The 20,783-nt window shown below is 43.1% G+C and overlaps 2 pseudogenes; both read left to right on the top strand.

Moving 5' to 3' along the window:
* The first annotated feature begins 16,372 nt into the window (after window positions 1-16,372).
* Window positions 16,373-17,206, top strand: LOC118553446 (protein Mdm4 pseudogene; annotated as a pseudogene).
* A 4-nt stretch (window positions 17,207-17,210) lies between these two features.
* LOC118547068 (heterogeneous nuclear ribonucleoprotein C pseudogene) overlaps window positions 17,211-20,783 on the top strand; it is a 60,267-nt pseudogene continuing 56,694 nt past the window's right edge.

The raw sequence follows: 20,783 nt of genomic DNA, 5'->3' as shown, positions 1-20,783 counted from the left end.
TGCCAATCAACTGCCTCACCTTGTAGCCTGCTAATCTCTTGGCTTCTGCCTGTGCAAAGCTTGTTCATGGTCACGGCCACTCGTGACCCTTCTTCCTCAAGGCCTTTCTGCCCGCCTTCTCTTAGGCACTTTCCTCTGGGGCTCTCATCCACCCGCCCGACTCTGTATCTGTTACACATCCAAGCTCCCCAGGAGGAGTGGGCTGTACCAGTTAATCTGTCATCTCTATTTATGTGGAACTTTTACTCCAGGCTACCTCTTGGCTTCTGGTCACCCATAGATGTGCTGCTGCTTGGACATGTGTCCATCTCTGGCCAGTCTGGTGTGGTCTGAAGGTGAGGTCACATGGTGGCAGAAGGATGAGCTCTGGCTAAGGAACTGCCTGAAGACAAGGACCATTCAGAGGGGCCTACAACGCGTGGCTGATGGCCAGAGATGTGACATGCCCAGCACCAAAGGAGACCCCCGCTGAAGATTCTGCCAAGAGCCACAGAAAACCAGTCAGTGGGCTTAAAGATTATGGCCACGTTTTGCCTTGTTTCCTCCTTCCCTAGACTTCACATCTATGAGAATCAGGGATTCTAGAAAAGTCTGAGTGCGTATGAAGCAGGTAGTTGCCTTTACCCTGTCCCGGAGACACTGAGTGCAGGGGAAAAAGATCTTGGGGACATGCCCAGCAAAGGATGTCTCTATCTTGTGCATGTTTCATGGCCTGGATTGGACTCTGAAAACCATGTTAGGATCCTTATTTGGAGAGGGGTGGATAAAGTGACAAGGGTTTGTTTTTTTTTTCCTTTGTAAACCTTTAAAACTGAAGGACAACGTACATAAAGACAAGTGCACAAATCATAAGTGTACAGCTCAGTGAATGTTTACAAAGTAAACACATCTGTGTAACCACCAGCCAGATCAAGATCTGTAACAGGAGGCTTTTCTCAGGGCTCTAGAAGTGCTCGTTACCATTCCATAGTTCATAGGTCATAGGATCATAGAAGATGCTTTGGAAACAATCAGGCCACATCATCATTTTTGCATAAACTAAGCCCCAGAGTGGCCAAATGTCAGGCGCACGGCCACACAGTTAGAGAGCATCTGGGTTTTTTGTTTTGTTTTGTTCTAAAACATCAAGCAGTTTTTCTGTTGCTTAACGAAGTCAGTGCCCATGGATAAACCACCCCACACCCCCACTTCTATTTGGTTGCTCCACATGCCTCGTTAACTTTTCTTATTTTGTGCTCACTTTATAGTCCAGCCATCAAGGACTGTGATTTCCCCAGGATTTCCGTGTCCAGCATGCAGCAAGATAGCTCTCCGCACATTTCAGTAGCCAGTGCCAGCCCAGGGCCATGTGGCGCAGGTCAGCAGCAGGCGTGGGGTCGGTGCTCTACCCTTCCACAGAGCGGCCTCCTCCACTTTTCCCGCTGGCTTCAGCATTCTCAGGAACTGGAACTCAGGCCATCTACGGTTCTCATGACAGAGCTGACGAGCCAGCCACTAGGACTGGCCCTCGCCTCCGTGACGTTGAGGTGTGGCTGGAAAGCAGCCGCCTAGCCAGGGAGTCCGTCTCCCACACTCGCGGGGGAGGCCCTTTGACTGCTGGTTACCAGCAGAACGTGAGTGCAAATACACTTTTCACCTCTGGGCTGAGGCGGTGAAGAAGCACGGGTGCCTTCTGCAGACTCTCTTTCCCCATCCGCTGGTGCTCCGGACCTAGTTCAAGATGGGGGGAACTTGGGCCCCCAAGGGAGGCCATGGAAGGCCCCTTGCTGAGCAAGAGCCCTAGCAATGGATTTGACATCAATCAGAAATAAATGGCTAGTGGGTTCATCTACTGAGATTCTAGTATTACCGTAACTAATACAGTTAGAGCAGCAATGGTGGAGGGAATCTTAACCTTTTCAAAGGCCATCTTTAAAATCATCTCTTTTGCTTTCTCCAGCTACTAAAGACCACTGCAACCCGATCCCCTTACCCGTGTAGGAAGGACAATTCTTAGACATTCTATGTAGAAAGATAAGGAACTGATCTTTTTTATATATAAGAAAACATTTTCTAGAGTCATGCACCTTTTTCAGGATTGTTTCTAGGAATCCCCAAGGCGTTGGGGAAAGACTGGTCCCCGAAGAGCAAGGAAAGCCCAGAGTTAGTTGCTGAGCTCAGCGTGGCACCCTGTACTTCCTTATTTGCTAGAACACTGACCCATCACCTGTATTTGTGATATAGTTTTAATTAGCAGAAATGCAAATTTCTTTTTTGGAAAGCTCGTCAATAAAGAAAATGACCTTTATTCATAGTGCTCTTTGACCCATTTAAATAAGACGAGTTTTTCTATATTGGAAATTAAAAAAAAAAAAGACACATAGAATATGACAAGGGAGCACCCTTCATAGGGTTGGTATTGGGAGCAAGTAAATACTACACAGCACTGAGGCGACTGTTTTATGGAGAGTTTTCATCTCACACAGAGGCACCAAGACAACGGCTTCTGGCATTAGAGCACCTGAGTTCAGATCCTATCTTTACCATGTACAAACCAAGTGACCTTGGGCAAGTTCTTTAATTTCTCTATGGCTCAGTATCTCCAACTGTAAAATGGAGACCCGCAGATGTCTACGTCTTAGTGTTGTGAGAACGACATTACTTAACACATTACTTAAACTGTCGGAAGAGTGCCTGTCACACAGGAAGCCCTCAATAAATATCAGCTATTGTTATTACAATGGCTTGAGGCCTTGATTTGTCTGTAATATATCTGGACTCATGTCATAATATAAAAAGAAAACCAAAGAAGTGCCTCACTGGGTCGATCTGGGGTCCTTTCTGTTTCTCCCAAGAATACCCAGAGGCAGCCCTATGGGGCTAGGGACCGGGAAACCCGAGGCCTTGTCTTTTGACACTAACCCTAAGTTGAATTAGTACTAGCACACATGTTTAAGAAATTTACTAATGTATGTTGAAAATTTCAAACACTCTTTGATTTAATAACTCAATTTCTGGGAGTGACTCTAAATATATTCTAATGTGTCTTATTTGTTCTAGATACCGAAAAGGCTGTAAGGGTCTAAGGTGTCATTTCAGGGTGACTTATAATAGCTGGAAATTGGGACCACTCAGGTTTCCAATAGGATATGGTTTAAAAAAAACGAAAAACAATCCACAGTAAATCCTGTTGATGAAACTAACACAGGAAAATGGTGATTGGGAAAACTGCAATAACATGGAATACACTTATGATATAACGTTAAGATGGAAAAAGTAATATTCAAAATCCTATCTAAAACATGACTACAACTATGAAAAATGAGCCAAAAGTGACAGGAGGAAAGAGACTGGAAACAGGGCTAGGCTGGGATTGGGTCTTGGGGTGTGGGGGCTAGGGACTAGGGCCTGAGACAAATCAGTGTCTCATTTCAAGAGGTGAAGTAAGGCTACGCTGGTATCCCTGAGAGGGCCAACAGCCAAATCGAGGGAGGCTAAGGAAAGCATCAAGTCCAAAGGCTGCAGAGCAGCTCAGCTTCTGGGTGTGGAGACTAGAGTTAGGGGCCATGCAGGGGGAGACAGGAAGGGTCCTGAGAGATGGTCACTAGCAGCTTTAGGGGGTGTGGGGAGAGTTTGGCTGGTTTAAAGGGCCAGTGAGAAGGCAGAGGTGAAGGAAAAAACCCTAGATATCAGCAAAGGTTGTATTTGGGTGATGGGGCCTACTTTTGATGCTCTTTCTCGATTTGTATCTAGTTTTCCTATTTTCTTTGTTAAATATACATTATCTTTATAATGGAAATACATTTATTTTATGAAAGCCTAATACCTCTATACATGTACACTGGAATTGAACAATTAAGTAAGTGGATGGCAGATGGTGGGAGCCAGGTTTCTCACTGTTAGAGTGGAAATTTACCGATCAGCAAGGGGAGGAGGCTAGAATGATCCATGTGGCAATGGATTAGTTGGAGACCTCAGTATGAATTTAGGTTTAGCCTAATATAGACACAGATGAATATATACAGAAATATTTATAGAGATGTATGCATGTATGGGTTAGTATACACACCTATATTTCTCTGTTCTGTCAGCTGAGAGGTCCTAAAAGAAACAACACCCCAGTAACAATGAGCAAACCTACTTCCCAGATACTGGTTTCTAATACTAGTCTCTAATAAAAGGAATCACAGCTCCTTGGAGAAATGGTTGGGCATTTGGGGCAGGAAATATATACAAAAATGAGTCTGGAGTATCTTGTAGTGCCAGAAAGTAAGGAAATGCTCTTCCCCTCTGCTGTCTGTCTGTCTGTCTGTCTGTCTCTCTCTCTCTCTCTCTTTCACACACACACACACACACACAGAATGATGGAGTGATGGAGTATGTTAAATGCTCACAAGGATCAACTGAAAAAGCTCCCAATCACCAAAGCTGGAACAATTTGAGCAATAAAATACATAAAGTAGTATTAGATTCTAACCCAAAGTATAAAATAAATACCCCTGAGTCTCTACTGATATAAATAAATGATTGAATATCTTAATAAATGGAGGAGAAGAGATAGTCTCTGGTGCAGAAGAATCCCAAATAAATTATGTAAATATTCACCCTCAAGGAGGTGGAGCACAACTCCCCACTCCTTGGGTGTGAGCTACCCATAATGACTTCCTTCTAAAGAGGACAGTATGGAAAGGGGAAAAAAGACTAACTTTACAGTGGAAAAATCTGGCAAACTACTTCAGCCAGGTGACCAAGGCCAATATCATCAGTCATGTTGATAGTATGTGCCCTTAATACGACGCAATGAAAATGGCACTTTACATCTGTGATCTTCCTCCCCAGAGCCATAACTCTAGCCCCATCGTGAAAAAAACATCACACAAATCTCAGTACGGGAGCATTCTACAACATACCTAACCAGTACTCCTCAAACCTATCAGGGTCATCAAAAAGAAGGGACATCTGAGAAACTGTCCCAGCCAAGAAGGCCTAAGGAGATGTGACAACTAAAGTCATGTGGTATCCTGATATCCAAGAAAAGTGGCATTAAGTAAAAGCTAAGGAAATCTGAACAAACTATGGACTTCACTTAATACTAATGTATTGATATTAGTTCATTAATTGTAACGAATGAACCATACTAACGTAACGTGTCAATGACAGGGGGAAAGGAGGGTATACAGAAAATCTTTACACTATCTGTTCAACCTTTTTATGAATCTAAAACTATTCTAAACAACAAAGTACAGTTGATTCTTATTATATGTGGTAATTACGTTCTATAAAATCTCCACAAACACTAACTGGTGAATACAGAGCCATTACCCCTAGCTGTGAACCTCTGGTCACAACATTTTTGGATCAATACATAACCTTGTTTTATGTGTGTTTCTGTTTAAAGCCACCTCATTTAATATACAGTTGACTCATTAACATTGAATTGATGGCGAATGGCACTCTAACTCACACCCAAAAGAAGCTTATCTAACACACATATTTTTTCCATCAGGCACAGCTCGGCCCTCTTGCATAAGAAGGCACCTCAGTGCTATGCTTAGGGGCCATTTTAAACAGCGACATTGCCCACAAAAGGCACAAAAAATGCAAAAACCATGGCACTAAACAGACCACAAAAAGGACCTTCTTTCTGTACAGTATGAGAGCTGCTGATACAAGAAGACAGAACATCACCTTGTTCCACCCCAGGTGGGAACACGTGCATTGGGCCACTCAAACGGTTCACCCCATGCACATGTCACCAATATTGATTTTGGGGTTACAAATATTAATTTTACCAAGTAGGTGAATTCACAAATATGTAATCCATGAATAATAAGGATCAACTGTATATTAACTTTTAAAGGCTTATGAACATGTTCCCCAATAGGCTAAGTTCTTTCCATAACCCACTACAGATTTCTCACTTTTGAATTTGTCTCTCTAAAATTTACTTATTTATCTATCTATTTAGTTATTTCTTTAGCCTATACCCGTGCCATATGATAACCACATGTGGCTACTGGTGCTTTCAATGTGGCTAGTCCAAATTGAGTTGTGCCATAAGGATCCACAACAGATTTTGAAGACTTAGTACACAGAAAGGTAAACTATCTCATTAATGATTTTTATATTGATTACACATAGAAGTGATAATATGTTAATATAATTGGTTAAATAAAATATACTATTAAAATTAATTCCACCTGTTTCTTTTGACGTTCATAATGTGACTACTAGAACATCTAAAACTACACATGTGGCTTGCGGTTTATTTCTACTGGGCAGCACCAACCTACATCATCTCTAGGGGAAAGGAATTCCATCATAATATTTGTAGCATGGGGAAGAGCATAGGACTATAAAATCATTTTATCCTTAAAGGGACCATTTAATCCCCTCCTTTTAAGAGGCTAAGGCTCAGACTGGTGAAGTGCCTTGCCCAACTTTCACACAGGTGGCTGTTGGCACAGGACTCAGAGCTCTGTCTCCCGTCTTGCAGTCTAGTCTCTTTCCCCTTGATCTTCTCCCCTGCATGCCCCCACCCTGCCCATAAATACAACCAAATAGCCTGCATCATTCTGCAAGGGAAAAAGAGCATTGGCTACTCCCGAATTGAAAGAGACAATTTCATAAAATCTCACTAGATTTCTATAAGTGGGGCTGTCAGATTTACCAAATAAAAATACAGGATGCCCTGTTAAAATTTGCATTTCTGAAACGCAAGCTTAACTGGGTGTCCTATATCTATTAGTATAAGTATATTCCACTTAATAGTTGGGACGTACTTACACTAAAAAAGCATTTGTTGTTTTTCTGAAATGTACATTTAATTGGTGTCCTGTCTTTAATCTAGTAACCCTACTATAAAGCCTTTGAGGAAAGAACCTTTTGCTAATTTCTGCCAGGCACTTAGGCACTTATCGTTCTGTGTTCCTCCAAGGAAGAGCACAACCCAGTGAGTCATTCAGTGGCTCCATAATAAACAAGGGAGTCTCGAGACTTGCCTTCCCCTCCGTATGCTGCTTCGGCTGTCAATGCTATCTTTCTAAACAGCCAACTTAACGGAAATCAAGCCGCAGATCTTAACTGCCCCCCCCCCCGCCGTCAACCTTTATAATCAATTTGAGTTGGGCAAGATGCCAGCTTTAAAAAATGCACAGAACCAATTCTTGTAACTATGGAGATAAGAGGGAAGGAAAAACCCAAGGAAACAGACAAGCTTTCCTTTTCTTTACAGAAGCTCTTCTTAATGTAATGGGCAGCAACTGGTACAAACATCCCAGCCATTTCCTGGACATGTATACATATCAAAGAGAGCAAGGCAAGAGTTTGGTGGATTTTACATTTTATGATTTTGCTTTCCTTCATTACAATTATTTTGTATTTTACATTTTATGATTTTGCTTTCCTTCATTACTATTATTTTGTAGCATACTAAGGGGGGGTGACAGAAGTGGTCCATCCAAGGCACAGACAAAAAGGGGGTACAGGTAATGAGGGGTTCACTGCCTGTAGAGAATTTTAAAACAACAATAAAACTGACTAAAAGTTGTTCTGCTTTTTATTACCCCATGTGCTGGCAATTCTAAACAGTGTCTCTGATAAAATACTCCTCTTCCAGCAACTCCTCCTCCCCACCCACCCTTGAAAGTTCTGGTATTAAGCCAGGCCATTGACCATTTCTTTAAAAACCCTGCTTTACAGAGCTTTGCTTATTTGTTGTTTGTGGGGTGGGGGGTCGGGAAGAGGTGGAAAGGAGAGGACACGAGCTAGATGGGGAGGCTTAAGCCACCAAAACAGCAAGAGCTTCAATGGATGCTGATCTCCCTCTCAGGAACATGTAGGGCTATGTCTTAAGGTTTCCAAGGATGAAGAGGCAATATTATGGTAAAAGGAGCACTGGAATTGGAGTCAGAATACCTGGGTTCAAGATGTGGCTCCGTGTCCGCATAGGTATGCAACTGAGCAGAAAAGGTGTGGCCGCTCTGAGCTCCAGCCCCCTCCCTATCCTCCCCCTGCTACTTCACCTGCTCGGTTTGCGTACTTAAGAGATAAAACCTACAAAACCCTACAGGTGTTTTCCTTATCTTCAAGACTGAAACTGAACCACCACCTATCACAACCTCACTTTGACCCACAGAAGGAGAAAAGAACAAGTGGAGGATGAGCAGTTTCCTTTAAGAGCATGACCCGGACATTCCACGCATCGCTTCTGCTCCCTTCTTATTGGTTAAAATGGAGCCACATGGTCTCACACTCCTGCCACAGAGGCTGAGAAATGTAGTCTCTAGCTGGACAGCCAGGTGTCCAGCTACAACCTGAAGGTTCTATTTCTAAAACTTGATAATGGATATAGTGTAATAATATGCAGTTCAATAAGTTATTGTCATCATTTTGTAAGCTAGCGGACAAAACAGATTGTTTGTTGTTTATTGCTCTGATGAATGAAACAAGAAGAAAAGTCCCATCTTTCCACTGTGGCTGATGAGTTTTAGGTGCATATCCATGTAAATAATCGAGGTTTCAATGGAGAACGAATTCTCAGAGTGGTGGATTTCGAAGCACTTCCGTCTGGGGCCTGTGACTGTTCTCCCAGGAGACCTCGTCAGTGTGAATGTGGACCCATCTTATGAATACAGTCTTGTGCCCCTCAAAGACTGAGCCCAAATCCCGGGAGAAACATGGAATTTAGACCATCGTGCCGCTGTACTGACCCCATCCCGCAGGCTCATAGCTGCGAAAGCGGTACATCATCTGGTTAGTGCCTTATCATCCCCGAGGTCTTGTGTCACCGTCTCCGTAATTAAACACAGACCATTAGCTCTAACCCACTGCACCCACATCAATTATGCCAGTTTGGATAACAGCTGCAGAAACGCTCCTTTCCTGTCTTCTGCCTCCCTGGAAATAATCCTGCTTGTCTCACACAGGTAGAGTTGGAACTGCCTTGGTTTTTACAAGATATCAGATTAGCTAGGCTGCAGTGCCACGGTGGAACAGAGCTTTGCTCTTCCATACGCCGATTAAAAGGTAATTTAACCCCTTCCAAAGGTGGTCTAGCCAATCCCCGGCAGCACTGACACTGTGTTAATGAGAAGTTGCTCTCCAGAGTGATCAATTAGCCCTCTGAGATGAGTGTGCAAACCCATCTTCAGTGGATGGCCCAGGCTTAAAAAGCAAACTTGGTAGGTTCGTCACCCTCTGCCCGGCTCAGTTAAATCTGCAGGGACTCATGCTCTGTACCTGAAATCCTGGAGCTGCACAGATGGAAACACACACTTGGAGCCTCCTCGGTAACGCAAGCTGCCCCAACGTGCTGGTTTCCTCGCACGTGCTAGGCAAAGCGAGAGGGCTGCTTAATCCACCTCATTGCTTGGAGAGAAGAAACTCAGTTTACCACGAGAAAGGAGAGAACCAAGCCAAAGAGCCTCAGAATGTGGGAGGGCCCTGAGCATTCACTTAATCGAAGGCTTCCCTTTTACGTATGAGAAAACTGAAGCCAAAGCTGCAGGAAGCTCAAGCAGCAGAGATGGACGAGAATCCATTTTCTCTGCCAATGCGGTCACTCTTTTTTACCCCCCTCTAGTCACCCCACCACACTGACTACTACTCAGACACCAGCTGCCCCGTCATCTGGAGACCCTCAGGTGAAGAAAGCATATTCACCTCACTTGAGAATGTGAGTCTCACTTCCGCTAGCACAGCAGACATAAATCTCAATCCACAAAGTCAGGTGAGCAAGACACACTGCTTTGGGTTGTTTGTTTTTTTTTTTCCTATAAAGCAACTGGCCCCATCCTGCCAAGCTGGAAATTCAATCCCAGGCATTTCTGGGTCCTCTCCCCCACTCTTCGGAGTGCACCAAGGTTCTGGGCCTCAGGCAGGGCTGGAGGTATCACTGAGATATCACAGATCCAGCCCACAGGGTCCCTTCAGCTCCCCAGGCTGCTGGTTCTGAAGCCCTCGCTGGCTGGGAGCCTAGGCCTTGGTCCTCCTTCCCTCAGCTTCATTGTCTGAAACCTGCCTCCTCTCCTGGTCCTGTCAGGATGAAGAATGTAGGGACCTGCGGCCCTCCAGGCTCTTAGACTTCTCTCTCCTGTCCCGAGCCAGGGGAATGTCTTTTTAGTCTTGGAGAAATCCTTTTTGTTTTCCTCAAAAGTGTTCTCTCTCTTGCCTCACACTCTAGGACACCATTACAATTCCCTGGAAGGATGGAGCCTTTTGGAAATAAAAGCCAGGAAGGGAAATGTTTTGCAGGTAACTTCTACTCTTTATCCAACCCCAAATCTTCACCATGACAAGAATACAGAGTGGGGGAAAGAAAGGGAACTATGCAGGGAGGGGGAAAATAATTACTTCTCAAAAAATCATACTGCACACAGTGACTTCAAGTTCCATGAAAGAACGAACAACCCAAATTCCATTTCATTCTTTCTGGGAAAAAGAATGCTGGGGGAAATTGTCCCAGCTTCATCTTGAAAGGAGCATGAAAAGCAAGGAGTCATTTCTCTACAATGAGAGAGGCCACTAAGTAACCTCAGAATGCAGCAATGACTGCACCAGCTCTCCCGCCTTCCTTGCCACTTGACTGTTTTGTAACTCCTGCCACTTCTCCAAAACAACTCTGTGGAAGGTCCCCACTGACCTATTTGCCTAGTCCAGTTGCCGACACTTCATCCTCATCCTCTTTGACCTTCTCGTCCTCCCTGAAACTCTTCCCTCTGCGGGACGATTGGTGATGCTGGATCTTACTGGTTCATGCTCTAACTTTGTGACCATGCCCTCTTTATTCCTTTGCTGGCTTTTCTTCCTTTCCTTTCCACTAATCAATGGCATTCTCTAGGGAGCTAATCTTAGCCACCTTCTCTTCTATCTCTATTCGATTTTCCTCCTTGTTTAATCCACTCCTACAACTTTTATTGTCTTTGAATCTACACCTCTAGCCCCGCTCAATTTCTGGAATTCTAGACCCAGAATCCCAATTGCCTTTTGGTTGTTTCCTAATAGATGTGCCACCACACCTCAAACTTGCCATGTTCAAAACCGAACTCATCTTTCTTCCCCAAACCAGCTTTTCTTTGTGACTTCCTTACTCCATTAACGCATCACCATTCTTCCAAACTTTGGCTCCATCTTCGACTCCTCCTCTTCATTTTCTTTATACCCCATACTGTTTGAATCTATAGAGATTTTACCTCCTCAAATGGAATATTCCAGGTATTATATGACAAGTACAGAATAACACGGAACTATCCATCTGCACATTTATGCCACTAATGCCATATAAATTAAATTAACTATGGCTATAATTTTGGCCTTTATCCCTCCATAATTTCTCCTATACAATTATGTATTTTTTCACAAAAGGGATCATCTTGTTTGGAATTTTTTTGTCACTTACTACATTATGACTACTTTCCTATGCCATTAAATGTTCTTTTATACAGTAATTCTCAAATTTTAAGAGCATATCAGAATAATCTGAGGGTGCTTGTTAAAAAAGTATTTCCCTGGATGGTCCCCCAGAGACACTTATTCTGTATTCTGGGGAGGGTCTATGAACCTCTATGTTTAACCAGCACCCCAGAAAATTCTAATGCATAAGGTTTTCAGATCCCAATTTGAGAAACACTGTTAGCACAATTTGTAAGGATTCCTTCTTTTTCTTTTGTTTACATTTACCATAATTTATTATCAATCCCCACTGACATATATTTAGGTTGCTGTCCAATTTTTTTAATATCATTTTAGTTCTACACTGACTTTGATTTCTAGGCTCTCTCTTTACCATTCCCTCCACCCACCCACACATACAATTTTTCATTAGGATAAATTCCTGGAAGTAGAATTTCTGGGTCCAAAGGATATACAAAATTACAAACTATACATATAGTAATATATGCTATTATAGTGTTCATTATATAATTATACCTAATGTATCAATAGTATAATTTTTTCTTTTATTTTAGAGGGGGAGAGAGAGAGGTGGGGGGAGGGGCATTGGGAGAGGGAGAGAGTCTTAAGCCTGAGATCATGACCTGAGATGAAATCAAGAGTCAGATGCTTAACTGACTGAGCCAGCCAGGCACCCCTATTAATAGTATAATATAATAAATAACAAAAATTAATGTATTAATTATATGACATATAATGTAATAATATATATATTAATTTATATATGTTCAGGTGGGGTTTTATTTGGACCCTCACACAAGATTTACATTTATCCATGTTAATTTCATCTGGTTATATTTCACCCATTGCTTCAAGAGTCACGTTATTTTATATCCCTACTCTCCATTGAAAGTATTTGTTATTTTTCTGAGATTATCTCCTGCATATCTGATATGTGGCTTCTACACTTCCTTCCAAATTATAGATAAGAAGTAGTGAATAAAGTTGAGAAATGCCTTCCTGCTCCACCAGAAACGTATATTACTTAGCATACTTGTTCGTTCTTTAAACAGTAACAACTTAATTTTAATAGCGATTGGCTTATGATTCTCCATATCATCTTTAAGGTTATAAGAATAGAACTTACCATATGTTTGCTAAAGTTCACATCCACTGCCATCTATCTCTTGGCTCTGATCTACCAATCAAAGGAGAAAAATAAGTGTATTGGTTTCTTATATCCACATTAATGCTACTTAACACGGATTCATAACTCTGTCATGGCCTACAGTATAAGGCATGTGTTCAGTTTGTGTGTCTGAGGGTGGACTAGGGGCTCTGTCTACCTAAGTGGGGAAAAATTGTTGATAGCCCCTCTGGTGGGGGAGGGAGAGAGCAGAGAAAGGAAACAGAAGGTAGGATGCAGAGGGCTCACAGTAAAGGGAAGAGGCTGGGAGGTGAGAAAGAGAGAGAAGCAGAAGAGGAATGTCGGTTGCCTGGTGGTGTCAATAATGATAGCAATAATAATAATAATCTCTAATAGCAATCAAATTTATTATGTGTCTAGTACTCTGCTAAATGCTTCATATGTATGAACACATCTATTCTCCTAACAACTTTGAAAGGTGAATGCTATTATCATCTCCACTTTGCAGATGGAGAAACTGAGGCACAGAGAGACTAAGAAACATGCCCAACATCACAAAACTAGTAATCAAGATAACCAGGATTCGAACCCGGCCATCTGATGCTCCCTCTTAAGCATGCAAACTGCTCACCAGAGTACATATCGTGTGCTACTGTTACGACATTCTACCTACCATTATTATTGGTATGTACACACACACACACACACACACACACACACACACACACCATGGCCAGGAAATGAACTGCCATTGCCTTTGTTATGTGCACATAAAGGAGTTAACTGTGGGAATCTTTCTTTGTGCTTACTTGGAAACAGTACTTTGAGGAAATGGACATTTGCGTGGTGCCCATACTTGGGTGACCAACTTGTCCCAGTTTTCCGGGGACTTCACCAGTTTTGGCACTGAAAGTCCCATGTCCCGACCGTATGTTTTGTTATTTCTTCCCACTGAATACACAAGGGGGCATTGTAACCATTCAGTCGTGCATTCCTCAAACATTTACTGGGTGCCTAATCAGAGGTGTGAGTGCTGCCCAAGAACCTAGCACCGAGGATGGGGTGGCACGACAGGAAAGTGAGGAACCTTCCATGATCCCCCATCAGAAAGAGTAAAATATGTATTTGAATGAACAAACTCTTATATGGCACTTACTCTGGGCCAAGTACTATAATGAGCACCGTCCATTTAGCATTTAACCCTCATAAGTACCCCAAGGCATAGTTACTATCATTACCGTCCCCACTGTAAAAAAGTAGAGGCAAAGAGGGGCTAAGTACCCTGCATATGGCACAGCTGGCCAGTGGCACAAAGCCAGATTTGAAGCCAGGCGAGGCCCTCCTTGCTCCGGAGTCCATGCCTTGAACTACTGTGATAGGCTTTGAGAAAGGGACCTGAACCCCCCCCTAGAACTCTGTGTGCCCTCAGCCTCTTTCTAGCTCTGCTTAGAAGTTTCTCCCTAGCTCAGCGGTTCTCAACCCTGAGGGCACATTACAATCACCCAGGGAGTTTAAAAGATAATACTGATTCCCCAGGACACTACTTGTAGAGATTTTGATGGAACTAAGCCACTTTGACCTGGACATCAGGATTTCGTTTTAAAGATTTTCATTATTTATTTATATGAGGGAGAGACAGAAAGAGAGCGAGTGAGAGAGAGAGAGCAGGGGGAGGAACAGAGGGAGAAGGAAAGAAAGAATCCCAAGCAGACTCCATGCTGAGCATGGAGCCCAATGCGGGGCTCAATCTCACCACCCCGAGATCACGACCCCAGCCAAAATCAAGAGTTGGATGCCCAACCGAGCTACACAGGCACACCATGGACATCAGGGTTTTTTAAAGCGCCCTCAAGGATCGAACGTACAGTTGGGTCTGAGAACAAGGTGGCTAGACCCTCCCGTCTGGCAAGCTGCGCTAAGTCTTCTAATCAGTGCTTCTCAATGCTAAAGTGCATCTCAATCAGCTAAGAACCTGATTAAAATGCAGATTCTGATTCAGTAGGTTTGGAGTGGGGGTGGGAGGACCAGAGATTCAGCATTTCTAACCAGCTCTCAGGGTGCTGATGTTGTTGGTTTATAAATCACACTTGGGGTAGAAAGGAGTTTGAGGCAAAGAGTAGTCCATAGACCTACTGAGTCAGAATCTGCATTTTGATGCACATTTGAATTTAAGAAGTCCTACTCAAACCCTGAGCTCCCCACAGGCTCTGGGAATGGCTTGCAGATGTGCCAAGGTATTGCCTCCCCTCGGCTCTTCGAAGCTTGGTTGGTGACCTCCAGGGTGCAACCATAAGCAGCCTCAATGACCCCATGTGTATGCAAATAGTATGTTTCACCGTTGACCATCAGGGAGAAAAGAGTGGGGAGTCCTACTCTAACAGAATCTTGCTACCCCCTTCTTCCCTCACACCTCCGGCAAGCCTTTGCTAGCACTCTTTCTCCCACCTGCCTTTGACCAGCCTTACCAGATTTCTGAAGGTCAAGCTCCTGTCCTAATTCCTTGTCTATGGAACCATTCCCATTTCCACATGGCCATGTCAAACCAACAGACACTTTTTTTTTCATATCCCAAACAGCAAATAACATTTCCTATGTGCCAGGCACTGTTCTAAGCCCTTAACATTATTCATTCATTCATTCATTTAATCCCCATTTGGCAGGCAGGAAAGCTGAGGAACAGAGCAGTGGAAGAAGTTGCTCAAGGTCACACAGCTAATAAGTGGCAGGATCAAGATTCAAATGCGAGTAATCTGGCTTCGGAATCACTACACTGAAGCACAATGATAAGATTCTTCTCACTGGTGTGAGACTCACATGGAAGAATTTGCAAATGATGCAGAGCGTGGACAGAGAAAGAAGATGTATGGATTTCCTATGGCTGCTGTGACAGACTACTAGTCACTGGGTGGCTTAAAACAACAGAAATGCCTTCCTTCACAGTTCCGGAGGCCAGTAGTCCAAGCTCACATTGTTGGCAGAGTCACGCTCCCTCTGGAGCCTCTAGGGAAAGATCCTTCTTCGCCTCTTCCTGGCTTCTGGTGGTGACCAGCAATCCTCGGTGTTCCCTGGGCTCAGAGACACAGCACCCTCATCTCTGCCTCCATCATCACAGGGACTTCTGTGTGTCTCTCTCTGTCCTCTCTTCTGCTTGTAAGGACACCAGTCATTGCATCAGGGCCCATCCTACTCCAGGATGGACCCCTCTTAACTAATTAGATCTGCAAAGACCCGATTTCCAAATAAGGTCACCTTCTGAGATCCCAGGTGGACACGAACTTGGAGGAGCAGGGGAGACACTATTCAACAGAGGACAGAAGAGCACAGAGATTGTTTCAGGGCAGAAAGTGTCTCTTAAAAATCCTCAGCTACTATTTGTTTCAAAATGCTGCTGAGGCCTTAGGACCCGTGACTGACATTTTCCAGATTCAGCTGAGGCATAGCGAGCCACGGAATCACTGTAAGTTTTGGTCAACAGACTGCAATTTCTTCAGTGCCAAAAGGACATCCCTTAAAAGCTTCCGCCCACTGTTCAATATCTGATCGTGCTTGCGGGTTCTCCCCAGACCAAATCAGTCAGATTGATTTTATCTGTACAACAGGTAAAATAAAACTGCTGCTTTTGAAGATTTTTGCCGGTGGCAGGTGCAGAGGTGAAATGTGCACTGTTCGAGCGGCCACACATTATGTAGGCTAGCACATAATAGGGAAGCAGCCCTTGGTAGCCTGTGGTGATCTTTCGGGTGAACCACTTGGGCATCAGAACTTCTCTGTGAAATATCCAAGCCCTCTCTGTGGTAAGCTAAGGAGGAATCTTGTCGTGAGCATAGATATTCTGAGCCAAGACCAACTGAAGCAATGTGCAGAGGAAAGTTCCAAGTCCAGGAAAAGAGCCAAAGAGGATGGTATCTATACTGCCTACCTCACCACGTCAATGCAGAACTCCTAGAGAAGGAGCCAGGTCCTGCCACCGTTTCAGGCACTCGGCATGATGTGTGGGTTGTAAATGAGTCGGTATTAGAGCAGTTAGGTGCTGGGGTAAAAGGAGAAGCTGTGAATACTGATCAAACAAGTAAAAAAAAATCAGGAACTAAGTGACCAAAAGGTGACACTGGTGGAGAAGCCGCTTCTGAGGATGAGTGGTAGTGTTACTGAGTGCAAGAAAACGAGCTCTCCAAACCAGAGGTGTTGCTGTTGCTGGGCCCTGAAGGATTAGTATTCAGACTGTTCTAAGTGAGCCCATCGTCCCTTCATTCCTTTGATCACTGCCACACCTGCAAAGAGGAAAATGAAGTAACTGATGTCCCTCCCTGCCAAGGTGCCATTTTGGCTCCGGTCATTACAGCTGACCTATAAGAAAAGGAAGAAAACCCCAAATTTCCTGACTCCTGCAGCTCAGTGGAATTCTCAGATTTGGCTCCCAGTTCTTAAAGCCCAGAGACCATCTCAAGCATGAGAGAACAATCAGATGGCCTTACGGAGCGGAGACCAGATACACAAAATATGAAGGACTGACAAAATCTCTTGACGCTGTGTAGCACGTGCGAGAAGTGGCTACACGACAGAAATATTCCCGGAAGAACAGGCCACCTCATCACTTGTCTCCACTGCGCCAGAAGATTAAAGAAGCCTGGGGCTTCATGCCCTCTTTGCAAGAACATTCAGCTGGTTATTAAGGTTTTTATGGCCTAGCGGAATGGGCGAGTTGCAGAGAAATGATAACCAGAGCCAGGTCAGGGATAAAACTGTCAGTACTGAGCATCTCCATTCAGTGAGACCCACTGCATCCGTTCACTGATTCATGCAAATGTCTATGCGCCGGGGCATTTTCCCTTCTAAATTCATATGGAATTTGAGAGCAATTCTTTAAAACCGGATCATCAATCTGGGGGCTCCATTTACATGGAAAGTGACTTTCATCACTCCATTCTTCCTCTAAAAAAGAGGTTCTGGGAGGGAGCAATTACAAAGACAAACAGGAAAATATATCCATTCGCCAAATTATCTGAAGATCGACCTTCTCCCTAATTAATTTTCTTCCCTACCTTTCTCTTCTATTCTGTTGGAGAATGCTCTTTGGCATAAAAATCCAAGGTGGCTATGAGAAAAACATTAAAGCTAACAATCAAAAAATACAAATAATGTGACATGTTATTGATCATTTACTTTACACTCAAGCTACATGGATCTGAGAAATCAAAAGAAAAAATAAGAAGCTTGAAAAACAAGAGATCTGTTCCATGTACGCCCCAGAACAATGGCTATCAGACTTTTTGCTAACATACCCCTCAAAGAATTTTGAGAAACTGTATGCTCTTTTCCACGTTTAAAAAAAACAAACCTGAGATATAATGAACATACAATAAAACACACAGACCTTAAAGGTTCCTTTCCTATGAGTTTTAGGCATTTGAATACCCGCCACCCAAAACAAGCTACAGAACATTTCCATCACCTGAAAATCATCCCTCTGGTCCCTTTGCAGGTAATCTTCCATTTCCTCTCACCCAGGATTAGTCTTCCTTCTGCACATCTTTATTTTTTTTTATTTAAATTCAATTAGCCAACACATAGTACATCATTAGTTTTAGATGTAGTGTTCAATGATTCATCAGTTGCATATAACACCCAGCCTTCTGCACATCTTTGATATCTAAATTCTCAAAATACACTTTATTGCGTACAAAGGAAAAACTGAGCAGCTAACATTTTCCACAGTTCCCTGGTGAGGAATGACTGACAGGGAATATGGAACCACTGTGCGTGTTATTTGTAGTTTGCAATAGGCAGAATTTTACTTAAAGATGGCTATGTCTCACACTTTGGGCCCAGGTATTCTCTCAGCCTTTTCCATGCTCTTTATTTATTACATCCTGAATAACATAACCTCATCAGTATCGGTAAGAAGACTAAACCATGAGTTTAGGGCTGAGTGAGCCGGTCAGGCCAACAGTGCCCTTTCTAGAATGCCACCTTTCTAGAATGTTGTCTTTCCTAACAACAGTTAGTAAGGGGAGGTAGGAAAGTGTGTTCCCTGCTGCATTTGATCATTCAGTTGGCATTTGTCATAATCTGCCTTGAACCATTGGATAACTGTTTGTGGATGGGATAGTTCATGCCCCAGCTGGACTGAGGTATAATGACAAAGGAACAGAAATTGGAACTAGAAGACTGGGGTAAAAGACTCAATTCTGCCATTATGATGTGATCAGGGACAGATTCCTCAAACTTTCTGAGCCTCTGTAGACCGTCAAACAGGACTAAAACCCACCTCACTGGGACACTGTGAGGAGAATTTAGGCAAGAAGAGTAGAAGTGCTTTGTAAACTGTCAAGTTCTCACCAGTGAACTCTATCACTATTCTTTTAAACAGGAGCTAATTCTTACACTTTGCACCCTTGTTGAACATTGCATGTAGGAGGTCTTAACAAGTATGTGTTAACTGAGTGATATATTTGTTTATAATCAATAAGAATAAAGAGTTGTAAATGTTATTGCTTGGGGAATCAAAAATTTACAAATTAAATTCTCAGTGCACACCTATGAATATAGATTTCTCACCCTCAGCTTAATATGGATACATAAGATATAAGAAACAAGCCGTATTCAGTTTCTAAAAAAGCGATCTGCAAAATTCCATCCCTTGGTAATCTGAACATTTGTATGCAAAATTATCACCACTCATTCTTTTCCCACCAGGAAAGTTAAGTAATAGCACACGGTGTAACCTCTCTTTGGAACATCCATTTGCTATCCTTAATCACATCAGCAGTCCTCCCAAGAACCGTTTCAAACATTTTCACGCTTACATAAATTGTAAAGCTAAGAACAAGAAATACTGTTCTGGTAAAGAGGAGGCCATAGTTGATTTTATGGATAATTAATTAGTCCACCTAGCAAACCAGTGTTAAAGTCCCACTATGAGCCAGGTATTCAGGAATAGGCTACAAAAACAAGGTGATAGAGGGGGTGCTAGCCAAGATGGATCAGCCCCTACTGATTGCATCTGAGAACTCCAGACAGGATACAACAACAACAGCAACAACTGACAGAAGACTCTGCAAAGCAAATAATAGCAGACAGATGGGGAAAGCAAGTCAAAGAAGTCAGTATGGTGGCATATTTCCTGGGGTTTTTTTTTTTCCCCCTCTTATTTCCCAGTTTTGACCCCTGGGTGGCCCAAGTTGCAGAGTTGTACAGTGGCCCTACACATGTTGTGGCTCCTCCCTCCCATACACCCTAAGTTCTCTCTACTCAATTGAGGGGAAGAAGAGGGAGGACCATATGTGAGAGGTTTTAATGGGCTAGGCCTAGAAGTGAGACACATCACTTCTGCCCACATTCCATTGGTTAAGACTTAGTCACATGGTCACTCCTAACTGCATAGGAGCCTGGGAAATGTAGTCTAGCTATCTGCCAAGAGGAAAGTAAAATATAGATACTAATCAGCACCAAAATAGTCTGTGTCATAACTGCCTTAGTACACAAAGGGGTGCGCAGGGAGCGTTGTGAACATAGCAGGGACTTCCAATCAGAATGGGGAGAGAGACCAGAGAAGGCTTTCTGAAGGACAGGACGAGAGTTCTGCAAGGTAATCAGGGAGGTGAAAAGAGAAGCGTTGGAGGAGACCAAAGCATGTGCAAAGATGCAGAAGCAAGAAACATGCTGGTGAATTTGAGAGACCCCAAGTGAGTCCCTCTTCGTTGGGCAATAGCTGAATGCCAAGAGAGCCAAGAGATGAGCCGTGAGAGGGAGGCGGGAGCCAGGATTTGAGCCAGAAATCACTGTTATATTTTAAGCAAAGGTGTAATAGAAACTGGTTTCCAACTTAGAAAGAGCCTGGTAATTGTGTAGAGGGTAGCTGGAAGCCGTACAGGAGTCAGGAGACTTTTGTCATGGTCTAGGCAAGAAGCAATTTGGGCTTGAAGTAAGCAGTGGGGTACTGTGAGGGGATCAGATATGAGATCTGAGATGCTCATGAGTCAAAACTCTAAGACTTAGTAACTGACTGAACATGTTATTTGATATTATGAAAGGAGTCAAGGAAAATTCTTTTGTTTCATTCATTTAACAAATATTTATTGAACATCTACTATCTGTGTTCCTCTAGGTGCTGCAGATACAACAATGAATAAACAAGCAAAGTTCCTGTCCTCACAGAGTTTACATTCTGGTGGAAAATTCTAAAACACTAACAAGTAAATATAAATTTATAATGTGATTATATTTAGCAAATAACCTGTTGTGTTTGAGATATCCTTACGGAACG

The sequence above is a fragment of the Halichoerus grypus genome, chromosome X, assembly GCF_964656455.1.
Source record: "Halichoerus grypus chromosome X, mHalGry1.hap1.1, whole genome shotgun sequence".
NCBI classification, from domain to species: domain Eukaryota; kingdom Metazoa; phylum Chordata; class Mammalia; order Carnivora; family Phocidae; genus Halichoerus; species Halichoerus grypus.
The sequence above is the reverse complement of the archived record's forward strand: the minus strand, read 5'-3'. Positions and strand labels throughout refer to the sequence as shown.